Source organism: Triturus cristatus, chromosome 5_2 (assembly GCF_964204655.1).
Source record: "Triturus cristatus chromosome 5_2, aTriCri1.1, whole genome shotgun sequence".
In the NCBI taxonomy this organism is placed as follows: Eukaryota; Metazoa; Chordata; class Amphibia; order Caudata; family Salamandridae; genus Triturus; species Triturus cristatus.
In genome coordinates, this window is record NC_140588.1 from 690,429,007 (window position 1) to 690,447,146 (window position 18,140).

At 42.3% G+C, this 18,140-nt stretch overlaps 1 long non-coding RNA gene across 1 annotated transcript in view; it reads left to right on the top strand.

Moving 5' to 3' along the window:
* Nucleotides 1-13,148: 13,148 nt before the first annotated feature.
* The window catches only part of LOC146829130 (uncharacterized), a 276,470-nt gene continuing 271,478 nt past the window's right edge, over nucleotides 13,149-18,140 (top strand). The window contains exon 1 of the long non-coding RNA XR_014961914.1: nucleotides 13,149-13,452. This is a non-coding gene — a long non-coding RNA (uncharacterized LOC146829130). The remainder of the gene's footprint in view (nucleotides 13,453-18,140) is intronic.

An 18,140-nucleotide genomic window follows, 5' to 3' on the forward strand; every position in this document is an offset into this window, starting at 1 on the left:
TGCTGTATCACTAATTCTATCAAAGGTGGATTAGTGTAATGCCCTTCTTTTAGAATCCAACAGGGCTTCCACCAATAAACTACAGCTGGTACAGAATGCGACAGCAAGACTGGTACTAGACATTCCAAAATACCATTTAATCTCGGCTGCCATCATGAAATTGCATTGCCTCTCAGCAGGAAAAATAATATTATTTAAAGCCTTGTGTATTGTGCATAAGGCACTACACAATTCAGGACCAGAGGGAATCAGGCACATCTTCCACCGGTGTGTCTCAATCAGACAATTGCGATCAGCCAATAAAAATCATCTGGTTGCTCTGGGATACAGAAGGTCACGATGGGGAGGAAGAGCTTTCTCGGTCACAGCAGCAAAGCTTTGGAAAATTCTTCCTTTATCTATATCGGGCTAAGAGCCACAGCTTCCTTTTTGCAAGGTCTTGAAGACCTGGCTTTTTGCCTTGGAAATTTGCGCTTTCATCCTCTGCTCCCACCAGTTAGCTGTAACTGCTTTGGTACCTTGACGTCTTAGGGTATATGTTTGCGCTATATAAATTGTTCATTGATTTATTGATTCATTCAAGCAGGATGGGGAGAGCGCAGCTGTGCACAGCCCCTCTTGCACTTCAAAGGCACTGCCTCAGCTCAAACACAATGGACTTCACACTAACTTATTGTGACTCTAGACAGCCTGCAACCATGGCAGGGAGGCAGGAATTTCCAGACACTTCTGTGGGATTGAACTCCAGAAGTTCCTTACATTTCAAAGCTGTCAGCAGGTATAAAACTAGAACACTCAGATCCACTCTTCAGTTCACTTCTGGACCCGCAGAAGGACTTTTAGAGGACTGTTCTGCTGCCTGTAGCCTGCTTTGTACTTCAAAGGACTGCCCTGCTGCCTGAATCCTGCACTGTGCCCACCAAGGACAGCCATTCTGCTTGAGATCCGCATTTCTGCTTGAACCCAAGACTTCCAGAGTGATTTCAAGGGCTGGTTGGATTGCCTCCTGATCAGAGCCTCATTCACAGAAAAGATTCTAATCATATTGGACCCACACTTGGGCACAGCCTTAGTGAGTTTTGACACTCCAAGTGGTGCCTCTCCAGTCCTCCACCCTTGGAAGTAGTGCAGAATTTGCCCAGAGAGGCCAAATCCAAAACTAGTGACTAAGAAACATTTAGTCCACAAGTGCAGTGAGAATCAGAAAAGACCGAGACCTACCTGCTCACCCAGCCATACAAGGTGCATTGCCTATTGACCTGACTTTGTGGCAGCTCCTTCTACATTTTTCTCCCCTGCAGAAAATCCAGTTCAGTAGCTCCTCGTAGAAGGGATTTCAGGCTCATTCAGTCCTCTTTGGCTGCAGCCTGCAGCTTCAACCAGCTGGAGAATTTCAAATTCCATAAAAGAGACTAAGGGTGTTATTATAACCTTTGCGGACAGGGTTACTACGTCACAAACTTGACAGATATTCTGTCCACCAAATTACAGTTCCATTATATCCTATTGAACTTGTAATCTGGTGGATGGGATAGCCGTCATGTTTGTGACAGAGTATCCCATACACCAAGATTGTAATCAGGTCCTAAGCCCGAACCTAGATATCTTCACCGCAACTTCTTCCAATTGCTCCCAAATGTAGATGCCTAATCCACTTCGGACACTGCCAACTGCTTTGCTCCTCTAAATATGACCTTCTCAGACGTTTTTAAAAAAAAATTCTTCTAAGTATTTAAGCGAAGTCTAAGCACTCCATCGCGGTCAGGCATAACTTTCGACTTAGCCACAGTTTTGCACAACTAGATGTCTGTGATTATCACTTTGATCTTCTAGGTGCTATTTTTGACTTTTTAACTTCTCATTGACATCATTCATCATCTTTAGTCAATCTCACAAAAGCAGATCATAAAAGATACATATAATGATAAAATCATGCAAATATAAAACACATTTGTAAAAACATCCACAATTAGAAAACAGGGGTTATATATTAATTACAATTTGTAAAGTGACAGTGCCTACAACTCAATTCTGAAGGCATCAAATCTACCAAGACATTGTGATAGATAGAGTCTGAGTTGCCAGGAATATAATTTCCACTTTACAATATAAGACCCACATCCCTTAAAGAAGGGAAAAGTATAAAAACTATTTCAGCAGAAGAACATGTTGCTTCTTTTAGCTAAAATGCTCTTCAGGAAGCTAGCAACTGCATGTAATACACATTGGTCATTACGTTGCAACAGATAAAATAAAGCAGCTTTGCACGTACAAAATTTATGTCTGTGTAGAAGAAGTAATAAAATGTTTCTTGTAAATAGCTGATAAAATTGACAAAAGAAAACAACATGTAAAATAGTTTGACTAGATTGCTCATCACATGGACAAATGCAAATAGAGGCAGAAGAAAACTGGACTAGGGGGAAACATATAAACCAACGCAAGGAACCTAACCTAAACCTTGCCAGCAGTGTCCTCTCATACACATTAGTCACATCTAGTAAGTATGGGGCAATAGAAGGTGACATTTGAACAATGCAGTAGTCTCGGACTGAAGATTTGAGCACTTCCGTTAGTTCCCTGGAAACTTGTTTATGCTTAAGAAAACAGTCCTGAACCCAGTTTTTTTTTTCAAGATAGTCTCAGGATGCTCAAACAAATGAGTGCAACCCAGTGTCGTAAAATGGTCTTTAATATATTTTAGCCATGGAATGGCCAGACGGTGGACACAAGAAAAGCAATCTCCGATAACTGTCTGATTAAGCTTGGCTTCTCTATTATACCAGATTGAACACCAAAGAGCCAGAAGGGCTTCATTAATGATGTCTTGGACATACTACAAGTCTAGTTCCAGGTGAAATGGAAAATGAGGGGTTGACGGAGGGACGCCTAATAGCCGATGACATAATCTATTTTCTTCCGTCTGTATTACATAAACATCCCTACATCCCCAAATACCCATTCCATACATTAGAATTGGCAGGAATTTCCGTTTCTATATTTATAGGAGAGGGGCAATGGGTTATTTACCAATAGACATGGCTAGCGCAGACATAGTACTAACAACATGATTAAAGCGAAATATCTTGTTTTGAGTACAAGTAGCCCAAGTACTGCCATCATCAAAATCCAGGCCCAGATAAGAAAATCAGCTAGCCCTGTCTAGTGATTTACCATGAATATTTAGAGTGCGGGTTTTTGTATTTCTGGACCCGCATACCATTCTGAAAGTTTTCTTAAGATTTGTCTCTAAGCCCTGGTCTCTCATGAAACTGACAAAGCTAAAAATAAGCCTCTTAAGACCGTTGGCAGTCCTTGCCAAGAGCACCGCATCGTCAGCATATAGGAGTACTGGTACACGCTTTTTCTCCACACATGGCACATCTGCCCCAACAGCTACCAGAGTTTTTTCCAAATCATTTGCATATAGGAGAAAAAGAATTGGGGCAAGCGTGCATCCTTGGCGCGCCCCCCGCTTAATGCTAAAAGGTTCTGTACATTCACCAGCACTACCATATCTAACTGTTGCCGTTTTCTCATTGTGTAAAAGTCTTAAAAATGAGACCAACCCCTCGTCAACACCCCTACTCTATAAAATGGTCCACAGCTTTGCTCTGGATATACAGTCAAAAGCACTGGACAGGTCCATAAACACCAAATGTGTTGAAGCTCTCTTTGCATACTTGTATTTAGCCCCAATAAGGTGAAGGTTGAGGCACTGCTCAATAGTCCCAAGCCCTTTTCTAAACGCATATTGACTTTTTAACTTTAAAACTTCATATGGATGTTTGTTGTTTTGGTGTTAACCAATTGTTTTAAATTCACTCTGGTAATCTAAATTGGTGTGTGTTTTTTCTTGTGGTGTATTTTCAGTTTGTTATTGTTTAAGTCCTGCAGAAATACTTCAAACATTGCCTCTAAGTTAAGACTCACTGCTTTTGTGCCAAACTATCAGAAGGTTAAGTTCAGGTTAATTTAGTGACTTTTATTGTTCACCCTGAGAAGTATTGCATCTGTTGCTTGAGTAGGGTTTCAACCCTCTCAATCAACAGCCCAGATCTCACAGTGCCCTTTCAGCAGGGTTAGGAATCTCAGACACACTTGAACTATTTTCTACACATATATTTTCTTCAATATCTTTATTCCTTTACCCGCCATCATCAAGTTAGAACTGATGTCTCTGTTTGCCCATAGGTATAGATTAGGCTTGGGAGATATTTTAATTGCGCCTGAGTAATCAGAGAGATTTCTGTAATTATGCAATACTCTTGTAATGCAAAATTGCCAAAATTACACAATTTCCCCAGCTTGAGTAATTAGGAGTAATTTGGGGGAAAAAAATCCTACCAAAGTAGTACAGGAACAACAAACTAAGGGGCAAATCAACAACAACCGGCGATAATTATCGCTGAGCGCACTTAGCGCTAGGATAATTATCGCCGGCTAGCGCCGATTTTTATCGCTGAGATAGCGTGCTATTAGCAACGTTTATCTCATCAGCGATAAAAATCCTAGCGCTAACTGGCTAACGTGAGATTATCGCTGGAAACCCAGAGATAATCTCACGTTAGCTAGTTGATAGGGACTCACAAACTTAGCCATGATATCCACCTTCCATAGGATATCATGGCTAAGTCAATCCTGAAACAGGCGTAAGGAAAGTAGCGATAACAGGGGTTACCGCTACTTTTCCTGACGCCATGCTTCATAGCGTTAGGCTTGCTGATAGGAGAAATGTCGCTTAGCGACATTTCTCCTGTCATGCCAGGTCAGGAACACCCACTTTATATCTCATTAGAGATGCAAAGCTGGGCGTTACGAATCCTGGCGCTAAAGCAAGGTTTCACGCGTTAGCGTGACCCTGCTAATTAGGCGATAAAATTATCGCCGCTTTTCGGTCGCAAACGGCCGCAAAAGCGGCAATAATTTTTTATCGCCTGCTTCTTGATATGCCCCTAAGAAAGCACGAGTGACTGCTGACTACTACTTTTCATGTCTGTAGTATTTAGTGCTATTGTCTTAGCGCTAGATGCATGCTTGGGCACATTTTAGACGCAAGACTGCATTTTGCAATAATAGCACTAAAGGCTCAATTCCGCTTTTCACACAATTCCGCATCATTATTTAATAATTTTGTGACAAATACGAGTAATTATGCTAGAAATAATTATGCCAATTACGCCCACCTCTAGTTTAGATCCACTAACATATCTTGATTTCTCTGTCTGTCTGTACTCTCTTGTCAGCAGCCTACTTTTTTATCCTGTATTTCACCTGTGTGTAGTTGAATTTCGAAGTTTGTAACTGATGCCAGGAGTTTCTTAGCCATTCCAATCCTGGAGGATTACCTTGTGTCTTATATTTACCTTATGTCTTCTGAGCTACTTCAACTTTTTTCCATATCACTACCTACAATATATTCACCCACCTAAATATTTACCTTCATTTTTCTAGATATTTGTCTCACGTATTTTGGTTTTTCTCTAGCAATTGGTTTCCTATTCTCCTAAAGTTACATACTTTCCTCTTGCACAGTCCTGCCATCAATGCTTTCTACTAAATGTTCCACTGTAAAACTGTGTACCCATTACCTATGCTGCAGAATGCCGCACCGAGGACCTGCACTAATGAAAAGACTGGCTGCACCGGTCTATGCCTTGTTAAAGCTTTGGAGGAGTTCACTTAGTTTCCCTAGCCCTGCATCATCTAAACACACAAACATCTTCTGTGTATACGAGAAACCTACAAGGTAAGTGCACTCACCTCGCTACCACCACCCTTCAAACCTATTCATCCCAATGACGAGACATCAAGCACTCTGCATACTGAGGCATCTATTAAGCTTTTCTGGGTCACCTCTTTATTTTGTTTTTTACTCAATACATGTGAAAAGACGACATGATGTTGAAGGTAGGAGCTATGTTTATTAGATCCAACGTCCTTCAGGACCTGGCAAAAAAATGCCATGGGTGGGACACTCCATTCTAGAGTAGAACCCCACAAGGTTACACAAGTTCACACACAAGCTCAATGCAAATTCAAGCAGATCCCAACACACCCCCCTCCTTCACAATAATGAAAAACATGAGATACAGAAAATGAGTGAAATGTGGAAAAAACAAGAAAAGGAGAAAACACATGAGTCGAAAAACAGACAATATAACATAGCATAAAACAACATTAGAGCATTTTGTAGTCTTGAAACTTTGCTGGAACAAACTTCAATCTGGTGGATGCTCCCCTTGAAGGAACACGGTCAAAATGAATAGCTTCCCTGCCATAAACACTGGTGGACACAGCCGTAGAAGGAGAAATGACACCAAATCGCTTGTTGACATAATCAAGCATTGACTCGGGTACAATGGGAACTGCACACTTGTTCCAAACTTTCCCATTCTCCAACACTACCACATGATTCTTTACAGCAGACACTCTTTTGGGAACAGAGAAGCAAGACTCTCCCTTGCGAAGAAAACTAGGTTTCTTAACTCTCACCCAATCACCCACCTTGACAGGCGAAGAACAACAAATTCCTGGCCTGGTGTCATACTTAGCCTGGGCAGCAGCCCTGACATCACTTACAACTGACAATATTTCTGTGTCCACCTCCCACCTGGACATCCATTCCTTATTGAATTTTGAGGCAGCAACTCTTCCCATAAGTAAAGTAAATGGAGCAATCCCAGTAGTAACATGGGGAGTGGTCCCTACAGTCCACAGCATGTCGCTGACAACTTGTCGCCAATGCAACCCGTTCACTAAAGCTAGCTGCAGGTGTTCTTTGACGACTCGTTTAAAGCGCTTAACCAACCATTGTTACGGGGTTGATAAAGGGATGTGAAGGTGTGTCTTACACCTATATCCTTAAGAAACTTTTGCATCTCACTAGAAACCAACTGGGTACCATTGCCCGACACCAACTCTTCAGGAAAACCCTCCATGAGAAAGACATTCTGCAAAAAGCTGATAAGAGACGAAGAGTTCGCATTATCCACAAACCTGACTTCAGGCCATTTTGACATGTAGTCAATTAAAACTGGAGTATCTTTAGAAGAACTGCCAACGAGTCTAAACGGACCCGCAATGTCGAAGGCCAATTTCGTCCAAGGAGAGTTCTTCACCGCAACAGGTTCAACCGGGGAAGGATGGGTCACCTGGGATTGTCACTCGTAACACAAACACAGCAGTCACAAACAAAATGCTCAACATCCTTTTCTAGGGCAGGCAACCAAATATCTTGTCTCACTCTACACTTCATGGCTCGAATCCCAGGATGGCCTTCATGAGCCAAATTTAAAATCCTTTAGCATACGGACAAAGGAACTACCAACAAACCACCTCTCCTCAATATTCCATCGACCACGGATAACTCATCCTTAACTCTTTTGTAAGGCACTAACTCGGAAGGGAAATCTTTATCACTAGGCCACACACCTGCTAAGAGATCAATGACCTTCATAACTTCAGCATCTTCAGACATACTCTCCAACCATTCATGTTCAGAAAGAGCGCCGCCAGCATTGTCTTCCAACGAACACACAGCACAAACTTTCTCTAAATCATCACACCCCAACACATCATATTCACATGAGAGAGGTAACCTGGATAGGCAATCAGCTACATGGGTTTTGGCTTCAGCCACATACTCAAGCCGTTAGCGAAACTCTTGCAGTCTATATTTCCATTTAGCAATACGTAGCGTGGCCCTGCCACCACCTTTGGTGGTAAACAAATTGACCAAAGGTTTATGATCGATTCTTAAAATGAATTTGTTGCCCCACAAGAAATTTCTGAAGTATTGAATCCCCCACCACAAACCCAAAGCTTCCTTTTCAATGGTAGAATAGGTGCTCTCAGCTACCCTTAAGGTCGTTGAAGCAAAGGCTAAGGTTTCTTCATGACCATCACCCCTCCTCTGAAGAAGGACCGCCCCTAAACCAACATTACTTGCATCAGTAGACACAATACATAGATCATTAATGTTTAAAAGTTTAAGGGGACGAGCATATACAATTTCTTGTTTGATCGACTCAAAATTATTGTTGCAGTCAACTTCCCATACATAGTTGACATTTTTCTTTAGCAAGTTCCACATGAAAGCAGTTTTGGTAGAAAAGTTGCTGAAAAATTTGGCATAGTACTCCACCAACCCTAAATAAGAACGGAGTTGTTCCTTGTTCAAAGGTGTGGGTGCATTCTGGATAGCCTCAATGATCTTCAGTTTAGGTACGATTCCTTTAAATGAGATATGAGTACCAAGATAATCAACACCCTCTTGGAGAAACTTACACTCATCTGCCCTCAACGTTAAACCATTAGATCTAATAATGCTTAACACATGCTTGACCCTCTCTTCGTGTTCGGATTCAATTTTCCCATAAATGAGGATATCGTCCTGAAAAAACACGACTCCAGCAATGTCCCTAAATAGATTATTCATTAATCTCTGGAACACTGCTGAAGCCGAGGCAAGGCCAAAAGGCATGCGAATGTAGCGATAAACATCCTCTGGAGTGACAAAAGATGTTAGGTGTCTAGATTCTTTACACAGCTCAATTTGATGATACGCTGAAGAAACATCAAGTGAGGAGAAAAACCTGGCACCCTGAAGAGTGGTCAGAATCTCGTTGATGTTTGGTAGTGGTTGGCGATCAACCCAGATGTTAGCGTTGAGATCTCTCAGGTCAACACACATCTGAGAGATTTATCGGATTTCCGTGCTAAAACAATGGGGGCCAACCATTCGGAACATCGATAGGTTCAATAACGCCTGCAGCACACAGTCGTTCCAATTCGCATTTGAGTTCATTGCGTAGACTCAAAGGTACCTTGCGAACCTTATGAGCTACGGCTTTTGCACCGTCCTTGAGTACGATGCAATGCTGAAAGCCCTTACGTTTCCCAAGTTCACCGTTAAATACTTCAGGAAAAATGTGAGCCCACTTGTCATTGGATATCTGAGTAACAGTGCGAGCAGAGGATGAGTCAGGAGGCGGGAGATTATAAAATTGACTGAGGTCATTGCGAGACACCACCATATCAGGATGATTTGCATCTAAGATGATGTTAAGAGCGCCCTGATCGTCCCACCCCAAAAAGTTTGCACCGTCCTTGACCACAAACACAGTTCCCATAGCTTGATCAGCATTAAAGACTAGATTAGCCCAAAACTTTCCCAAAACTTCCACTCTTTTAACCCCACATGCAAAGATTTTGATGTTGGACTGTTCCAATTGAACACTGACTACCTTGCCAAAATCCTTGACATTGATGAGGGTAAAAGGCGAACCAGAATCAGCAAGAAAACTAAGACAAATCCCATTGACATTAATGTTGCAAGAAGGAGATTTCCTTTTGTGAGACCACCCAGAGAAGATAGTTCGGCAACTCCTTCAGCATGAGACGATGAAGGGGACAAAATCAACAGTTGGCACCTCTCCTCATCAGAATCCATCACATTTTCTCCAATGGCCTTCACTACCTGAGTTGAATTATTTAACAGCTTTGCACATTCTGGAATAATGACCTTTCTTTCCACATTTATAACACATTTGATTAAGAGCAAAACAAAATCTGGCATTCCCTAAATGTGACTTGCTCCCACAACGGAAACACACTGTCTTGTTTTGTTCAGATCTGACTTTGGAGTAGGGTGTAATAGTATTTAGTTCAGATCTGACTTTGGAGTAGAGTTTTGACAGGCTAGTGGCAGATCCTTTTGATGATTTAGAGACAGGTTTGGTATTTAACAGTTTAACTTCGCTTGTGGAGACAGTACTACTCATTTCTTTCATACAAAATTGGGAGTGCTCAATACTCCTGGCCAACGTGAGTGCAGTTTCTAAATCGGGATCATCAGAGGACAATAGTTTCTCTTGGATCTTTTTGTTGGATGTGCTTCAATTAACTGATCACGAATAATCTCATCTCTAAACTTCCTGTAGTTGCAGGTGACCGCTAGGATTCTAAGAGCAGCAACAAAGTCATCAATGGACTCACCAGGAGTTTGAGCGCATTGTAAGAACTTGTGGAGTTCAAGAACAACTTTTCTTTTAGGGCTGAATCTTTTGTCTAAAGTCTTGACAACAGAAGCATAGTCATTAACGAGTAGGGAATCACCATTCTCACCACCACTTACAAGAGTACTTACTCCTATGCCAGAACTCCCTGTGGCTATCACTCTCAAAGAAGTAGAGACCGCAATATTAAGGCTCCTGTCTAATAAAGCCCCCGGTTTAGACAAAATTCCCCCGGACTTATTCCGCTCCCAACCAAAAATTTGGGCCCCGTATTTGGTGGTATTATTCAACTCAATTCTTAAGGGGGCTGTTTTGCCAGACACTTGGTTGGGCGCGGAGATAGTCCCCATATTTAAGAAAGGCTGTCCGTTAAAGCCGGCTAATTATAGACCAATTAGCCTTATTAACACCACCCAGAAATTAATGGGCAGAATCATCTTAGACAGAATCCAGGGATGGATGGATGAAAACAAAATTCTGACTACACTACAGGCAGGGTTCAGATCTGGGATCTCAACCATAGACCAGATCTTCCGGTTACAGGTTTTATACTGGAAAACGGTGAGAGTAGAGGGTGGCAGCCTCTACCTCATCTTTGTTGACCTGCGCGCTGCCTTCGATCTTGTCCCAAGAGGAAAATTATGGAAAGTTCTCGCAGATATGGGCCTCCCCCCCTATCTGCTGAATATTCTAACCAGATTCCATAACGGTAACTATGCCCAGGTTAGGTGTGGGAGGCATGGTGACCTCTCTTCACGCTTTCCCGTCAGGAAGGGCGTGCGCCAAGGGTGTGTCTTGGCTCCAACATTGTTCAGTCTCTACATTAATGGTCTTGTTACCCATTTGGCTGACGTAGCTAATAACGATGCCCCTAGGTTGGCTACTGGTAGAGTGCCCGCTCTGATGTTTGCTGATGACACTTTGTTGTTATCTAAAACATCATCGGGCATTCAGCGCATCTTGGATGATTTCCTGGCATTTTGTATTGCCCGAGGCTTGGAGATTAACTTAGAGAAGACCAAGTTCATGATCTTCAATCCTCCCAAACAGACCCGCCCAAATCCTACCCTAAATGGCTCCCCTCTCGAGAGAGTCAGGACTTTTGTTTATCTTGGAATCACATTGACCGAGAACCTTGATTGGGGATCACAAATCGCAAAATCATGGCTGAGGTTGTCTCAAATAGTAGGGGGCCTCTGTAAGGTCCAGCGAGCCTCGGACTATAAACCAGCAGCTCCGGTAGTCGAAATATACCGGCTGCAAACCAGAACTGCTTCATTGTATGGGGTCGAATTATGGGGCCATAAAAACATTGCCAAATTAACCCTGGTTGAGCAGGGCTTCATGAGAAGTCTTGTGAGCTTGCCTGTAAGTACACCGCTCATTCCCCTACGTCTTGATCTGGGGATAGAACCTATTGAAGATTTGGCAACCCTTCGGCCCTTACTCTACTGGAAAAGGCTCTGGACGGTGCCTGAACTGGCACCTTATAGAGAGGAATTCATGGAGGTTTGGGCCCTAATTAAAAGCAAGAACATCCCATGGTTATCCCATATTAAGGATCTTAGCACAAAGATCGGTAGGACCGATCTTTGGGAATTTCCGGAGGTAGCCTGTAAAAGGACTTCCAAATCTGATTTAACAGGCCATATAAGGCAGCTGAGATTACTTACTCTACATGGTTCAAGCTCCTTGGGGAAACTCACTAAAGAGTTTCTCCTAATAAAATCAGAAACAAGAGCAGAGGTCTTCCTCGATGTAATTTATCCATCTCTTGCTAGGAAGCTTTATTTGCAGTTAAGGCACGGTACCTTACCGCTCAGGGCATTCACTCACAAATGGGCAAGATCAGAAAACGCAGCCTGTCCGGCTTGCAACTACAACCTAGAAGATATATGCCATGTCCTGTTTTTCTGCCCCGCATACCACTTAATAAGGAAAAAGTGGCTCATCCCCTTATGCAAGAACCTAGGGTTTAGACACTGCATGCATGCATGCAGGGTCTTAATATATGACACTCACCCCCCAATTGTCTTTGCTATGTCCCGTTTTTTACATGGCTTTTGGCGTAGAAGGAAAAGCTTTCTTTAAAAATGTTTTGTCTTTTTATCAAAATTAGCTTTCTTGATAACACTAGTTTAATTCATTTTTAATCATTGTATTAACTTGACTCTATTTATTGTTTTAATGAAATGTGCAATTTTTCTTGTAAATTACTCTGTGCTTTTATGGTCTCTGACCGAAATAAAGTTATCAAATGAATGAATGAGTACTTACTACCTCTAGACATAAGGTTTTCAAAATGTTCCTACCTTCAGAGCCTAAATTGTAAATCAAGAGTAATTTCTTCTTATTAGAAGTAAAGGTTTCCCAATCAATAGCTTCTAAGTATGCTTCAAAAGTATCTTTCCACTGTTCCCACTGAACAGGTGGGGAACCTGCAGACTGTAAAAAGGGTGGAGGCACCGAAATGCGATCCATGGCTCAGCGTGGGTGAGTTGCTGCCCAAACGTCAACACAATCTGCACTGAAGTAAACCAAAACAATTTATAAGCCTAAACAACTTGATGCAGTAACATGAGTGTGCACAGGAAATTATGGAGAAGCTTGAAAAAGAGAGATGGAGTGCACAAACGAAGTAGGTCAAGAGTCACGATGTGCAAATGCAATGTAAAGGATATAATGAAGTGTGCACGTCACTGAAAACAAATGAAATGAGAAGGGAAAATGAAGGGTGTGCGCATCACCGAATACGCAACATCAATATTGTCAAAAGATGTGCGCATCGCTGAGGAGAAGTGGTAGTGATCACAGATAATGCAGGGAAAATAAGGGTGTGCGCATCACCGGATGCGCAAAATTCTAATAAAAGAAATTACAATACCAGAATAGAAGAAAGGTGTGCACATCACCAAGTGCACAGCGTTGAGAAGCAGGATTGGTAATAAGGCGATGTGTACATCGGCGAAGCTCCATTGTGCACAACTGTAGAATTCATAAACTCCAAGCAACCTGATTAAAGATGGCCGCTGGCACGTCAGAGCATCTGACGTGTAAGACGTAGTGCGTGGCCGCAGTAATTAGAAGACGTATCCTGGCAACGATGCACTTCAGAAGAGGTGCGGGAGTCTTCGCTGCACCGTGAGGGCATCAACAGGCAAAAGAAGTGAAAAGGATGCATGGGCCAAGGAATTAGCCACAACTTGCCAAACTCGCTGGGAAGCTCCAGAACCGACACACCGGAGGAACTAACCAACATGAGGTGATGGCAGGAAGGGTAGGCGGACTGGGGAACCAGGAAGAACCGAAGGAGACAGCCAGAGGAATCGAGGAGGCAGGAAGCAGCGCGGCACAGCCAGGGAGCACCACAGGAGGGAATCTGAAGGGCGCCAGACCAACTCGTCGCCACTGAAAAGACGAGACAACGTTGAAGGTAGGAGCTATGTTTAGTAGATCCAACATCCTCCAGGTCCCGGCAGCAACTGCCACTGGTGGGACACTCTATTCTAGAGTGGAGCCTCACAAGGTTACAGAAGCTCACACACGAGCTCAAGGCACATTCAAGCAGATCCCAACACAATGTTACCTCCCTCGGCACAAAACTTAGATAGCGCTACAGATTTAATCTGAAAGGGTCAATATTTTGCTTCCTCCTAAAACGTGAATGCCTGATTTATCCAGCCATGAATAGCCTGCCGCAATCACCTCGGCCACAAAGTTATTCCTAAAGACTACGCTAACATCCCTGGTGGTGGCCTTGCTGTTAATATTAGACACACATTATCCATCATTTTCCCTAATAGAAACACTTTCATCCATGCTGAGTTTATCCATTTCTCCATCCACCTGAGCCCTCTTCTGTTAATTTCTTTTCTATCATCCTCCGCTGGCTCTCCTGTTATTGTAATTCCCTCATCTAGTTCCTGGCACCTTCCAACTTATACACTGACAACAACAAACTTTAAACTACTCAGTCATACTAACATATGGCTGGACTGCTCTGACAATCAAGCCACCAAGTATTTCATCAATTTTCTCTCCATTCTTTGCCTCCACTTAATAATTAATTTTCTCACCTACTTAGCAGGCCACAAACTCAATCCTGGTTTCTCCCGGAACTCCCTCATCATGGTCTCTGCACCCATCCATGTCCCCTAATCTAACCACTATGGAATGCCGTTTAATATCGCTCTCCTGTATGCCTGCAGTAACCCCTCCTATGTCCTACATCTTTAGTGCAGTTTTTGACTGCGTTTGCCCCTCAATCTTGAATCCCTATTTGCTGCTGTGTAAATTAATTTTCCTACTGGGTTTCTTCTTCATGGAAGTCAGCCCGCATTGGACCTATTTTGCTTATTCTGAAAAGACCTTTTTCAGACACTGCTATGCTTAGCAATTACAGACTCGGAAAGGAAAGTCAACAAACTCAGGGACTAGATAGAAACAAATTACCTATGTGGCACCTTCATGCCAAGATTCCCTTCCCTACCTGGCATAGTAGTGGCCATATTATTTATAGTTGATGCCCTCAGACTGCTTTTGGATAAGGAAAGCAGTGTTGCATTGATCCTAATGGATCTCAGAGCCATTTTTAACAGTGTTTCTCACTCTGTGTTCCTTCAGCACCTCGCAAATTTAGGTATCAAGTGTCATATCCAGCAAAGCTTTTTTTTCTTTTTGAGAAGCCTCTCTCAATCTGTACACTTGTAGCCTTTTCACTGTACGCCAAAAACCTATAGCTCGCGGAGTCCTTCAGGGCTCCTTCCCAGCATCACTCTCTGGCACAGTGGTGGCCTTATTACCCATATTTGATAACCTCAGACTTCTCATCAATTAAGGAGGTAGGGCTGAATTGATTCTACTGAATATCAGTGCTGCTTTTGACAATGTTTCTCACTCTGCTTCACTTCAGCACCTCTGTAAGTTAGGTATCAAAGGCACCACTCATCAATTGTAACTTGTTCTTCAGTAATAGTGCCCAGTCTGTACACTTTTCATTTTAAGCCAAAAGCTATAACTTGTCGAGTTCCTCGGGGGATCCTCCTTCAACCCCACTCTCTTCAATATATGGTTGACTCATCTAGCTCACATTTCCTCATTTGGGATCTGAAGTATGTCCCACATGGACTGCATACAGATAGTTTTCTCTTTTAGGGACAATTTGGGAGACAACCTTGAAAGATTCAAACAATGTCTATCAGCAGTAGAATCTTCTATGAACAACAATAATCTTAAACTCAGTAGTAATACAGCAGAAATTCTCATATTAGGAACTACTGCTTCCATCTGGTACACTCACTGCTGGCCTTCAAATTAGATTCCCTACTCTCCCTTTAGATTGTATTAGAAATCTAGGTGCATCGTTTCATCAACAACAAAAATACCCTCTCAAATATACAAAATCTCTGCATCACACTTTACTATTTAGGGATCCTAAGAAAGGTTGTTCTTCTTTTTCTTATCAGTGGCTGGAAACCAGTTGGTCAGACCATTACCATGTCTTGTGTTGATTTTTATAATTCCTTCTATCTTTGCCTACCCAAAAGTTATATCCAAACACTTAAGATCATTCAAAATTCCACGACTTGACTTCTAATGGCACAGCCAAAGCTCTTGTCTATACCTATCCATCCTGTCAAATTCCACTGGCTACCTCTATCCATCATGTTTCAAGCCTTCTGCCTTGGTCACTGGGTAAGTGTGGTCATCTGTTCATGCTAACTTTTTCTGATCCCTTATTCTTCTCCTAGACTTCTCAGCTCCACTTCTGCTGTTCTTTTATGGGGCCCCACAATTTATTAATCCACATGGGTGGTTGTTCCTTCCCTTACTTGGATTCTAAATGCTCGTACCCCATTCCTTTAGTAATTCACTCTGAACAATTCTATCTTCCTCTCCTATAAAATTGAATTGTTTTTATTACCATTAGCCAGATTCCAACCATACCACTACATTGTGAGTTTTACAGAAAATGAGTAGATCAGACACATTCTCAGTATTACATTTGCTAAGGTCAATTTCGTACAGTTCACAGTCATCTTCGTACCATTCACTGTCAACATCTAGCACCTCAGCAGTGGCAGAAAATCTTCCCTTATCTTAAAGCAGTCCTCTTTGTTTGATTGCCATATTCTTTCCCATTTTTGAGGCTTGCCCTTCCTTTCTATAGCTGCTTATTAGCAAGCATGCACCAATATGGAGAAACCCATCTCTCCCTTCTGTTTGCTTAGTTTGGGAGGGAAATTAAGTCCCCGCAGTTTGGCTATGTTCCCACTTTCCACCATTAGGCCCAGATAACATAGTATTTTGGAGTCATTTGGTGGGCCTTCCCACATCTTTAAGAGAAATTCTCTTTTCTGTCCCCTCCACCAGGGATTTTGTGACTTACACAAGTTGTTCCCGTACACTACTCCAATAGAACACCAGCAGAGGACAAGACCACAGAATGTGTGTAAAGATGCTCCTTCAATTGCATCTTCTAAAGCACCTGTCAGTCTTAATAATGTCTTACTCATACAGTATGATGTATGTAGAATACATAGCTGCACAAGATGGAATCATGCTCTGATTGCTGCTTCTTTCAGAACTTAACAGGATTTCTGCTACTCTTTCTCTTTTAGTGTACCAAGATCCTTCTCCCATTCTCCCCTCAGTTTCCCTCTGTGTTTGCGTAGTTATTACCTATCTTTTGTAGATCAGAGAGATTGTGTTTTTGGGGATTAGTCCTCTGTGAATATGTGGCTGGTTATATGGAACATAACAGCATTCCTGAGTGGAATATTTTGATAGACCTCCATGCAAGTTTGTATTCTCGCTTGAGTGACTCTAGTGGTGTAGATTCTCCTTAGTTCGACATATCTTATAATTTTCTAATCCCTTTGTGGTCCCATTTATTGAAATCCCATCAACTTTATCACCTCCTCCAGCATCTCTGTCCGAAATACTGATCATGTGTCTGTCAATATTGTCTTGACTGTTTTGACTGTGGGCTGTGAGATACCCCCAGGACGCATTGCATGTCTTTTGTACCTTAGGGTTCTTCCAAAGGGGAGAGCACCCATTCATTGATCACCACTTTCTGGCTTTCCCAGCTGTATTTTTGTACATCTGGGAGGGCAACGCCCAGTTTATTGAGCGCTATGCAAGGAGGTTTCCCATTCCATAGAAGTGGTCTGACCTCTACCTTCAGTTTCTTGAAGAATGTCTCAGGGAACATATAGGGAAGGTCTATCATTTTGAACATGGCCAGGATTGACAGCGGTAATGAGCTTTAGTGCCTTACATAATTTTTTTTATTTTTTTTAAATGATTTTTATTTTCATCAAAAAGGGCACATATATACAGCAAAAATACACTGGAGGTTTTAAGTTTACACATCAGGCGGAAACACAAGTACAGGAAAAAAAAACCAGAAGAGGAAAAATTAAAGGAGACATAAATTATTTCATACAACACTATCAATAATTAGATTATTGATTATTCCATCCAAAGGTCTCCATAATGCTTCTAACTTGAATAAGGAACGGACACCCCTTGCCTTAGCCAAGGCTGCCTCTAAACCATACGTCTCTCTAATGATAAACCACCAATCCTCGGCCGAGGGCGGTGTCATAGAGACCCACACCCCAGCGACGGCCAGTCTAGCAGCAGCCATCAGAATTGAGAAAAGACGTGCAATTGCTGGGTTATCCTCCTTATACCCCAGCATGATTTCAAGATCAGTGAGTGGGTGGTCCAAGCCCAGTTTAAGATGAAGTATCTGTTTAATTTTCTGCCAATAACCCCTCAGCTCTGGGCATTCAATAAACATATGTATCAGATTAGCAGCGTATAATCCACATTTAGGGCAATTTATCTTATCCCCCGTCATGTTCGCCTGAGCCCATTTAGCTATTTTAGCCGGGGTATGGTACAACATACAGGTGGTGCTTAGTTGCTGAAGTTGCAAGCTAACAGAGTGAACCGAGTCCTTAACATGACCTAAAGCCTGTTTAATCACTCTAGGTGTAACAGCTATACCCAAGGTTTGACTCCAGCACTCTGCTAGTTTCTCGCTGCCATCTGATCTAAAACTATGTAAATGTTCATACATTGACCCTATCAGAGAGTTCGTTTTTCCTC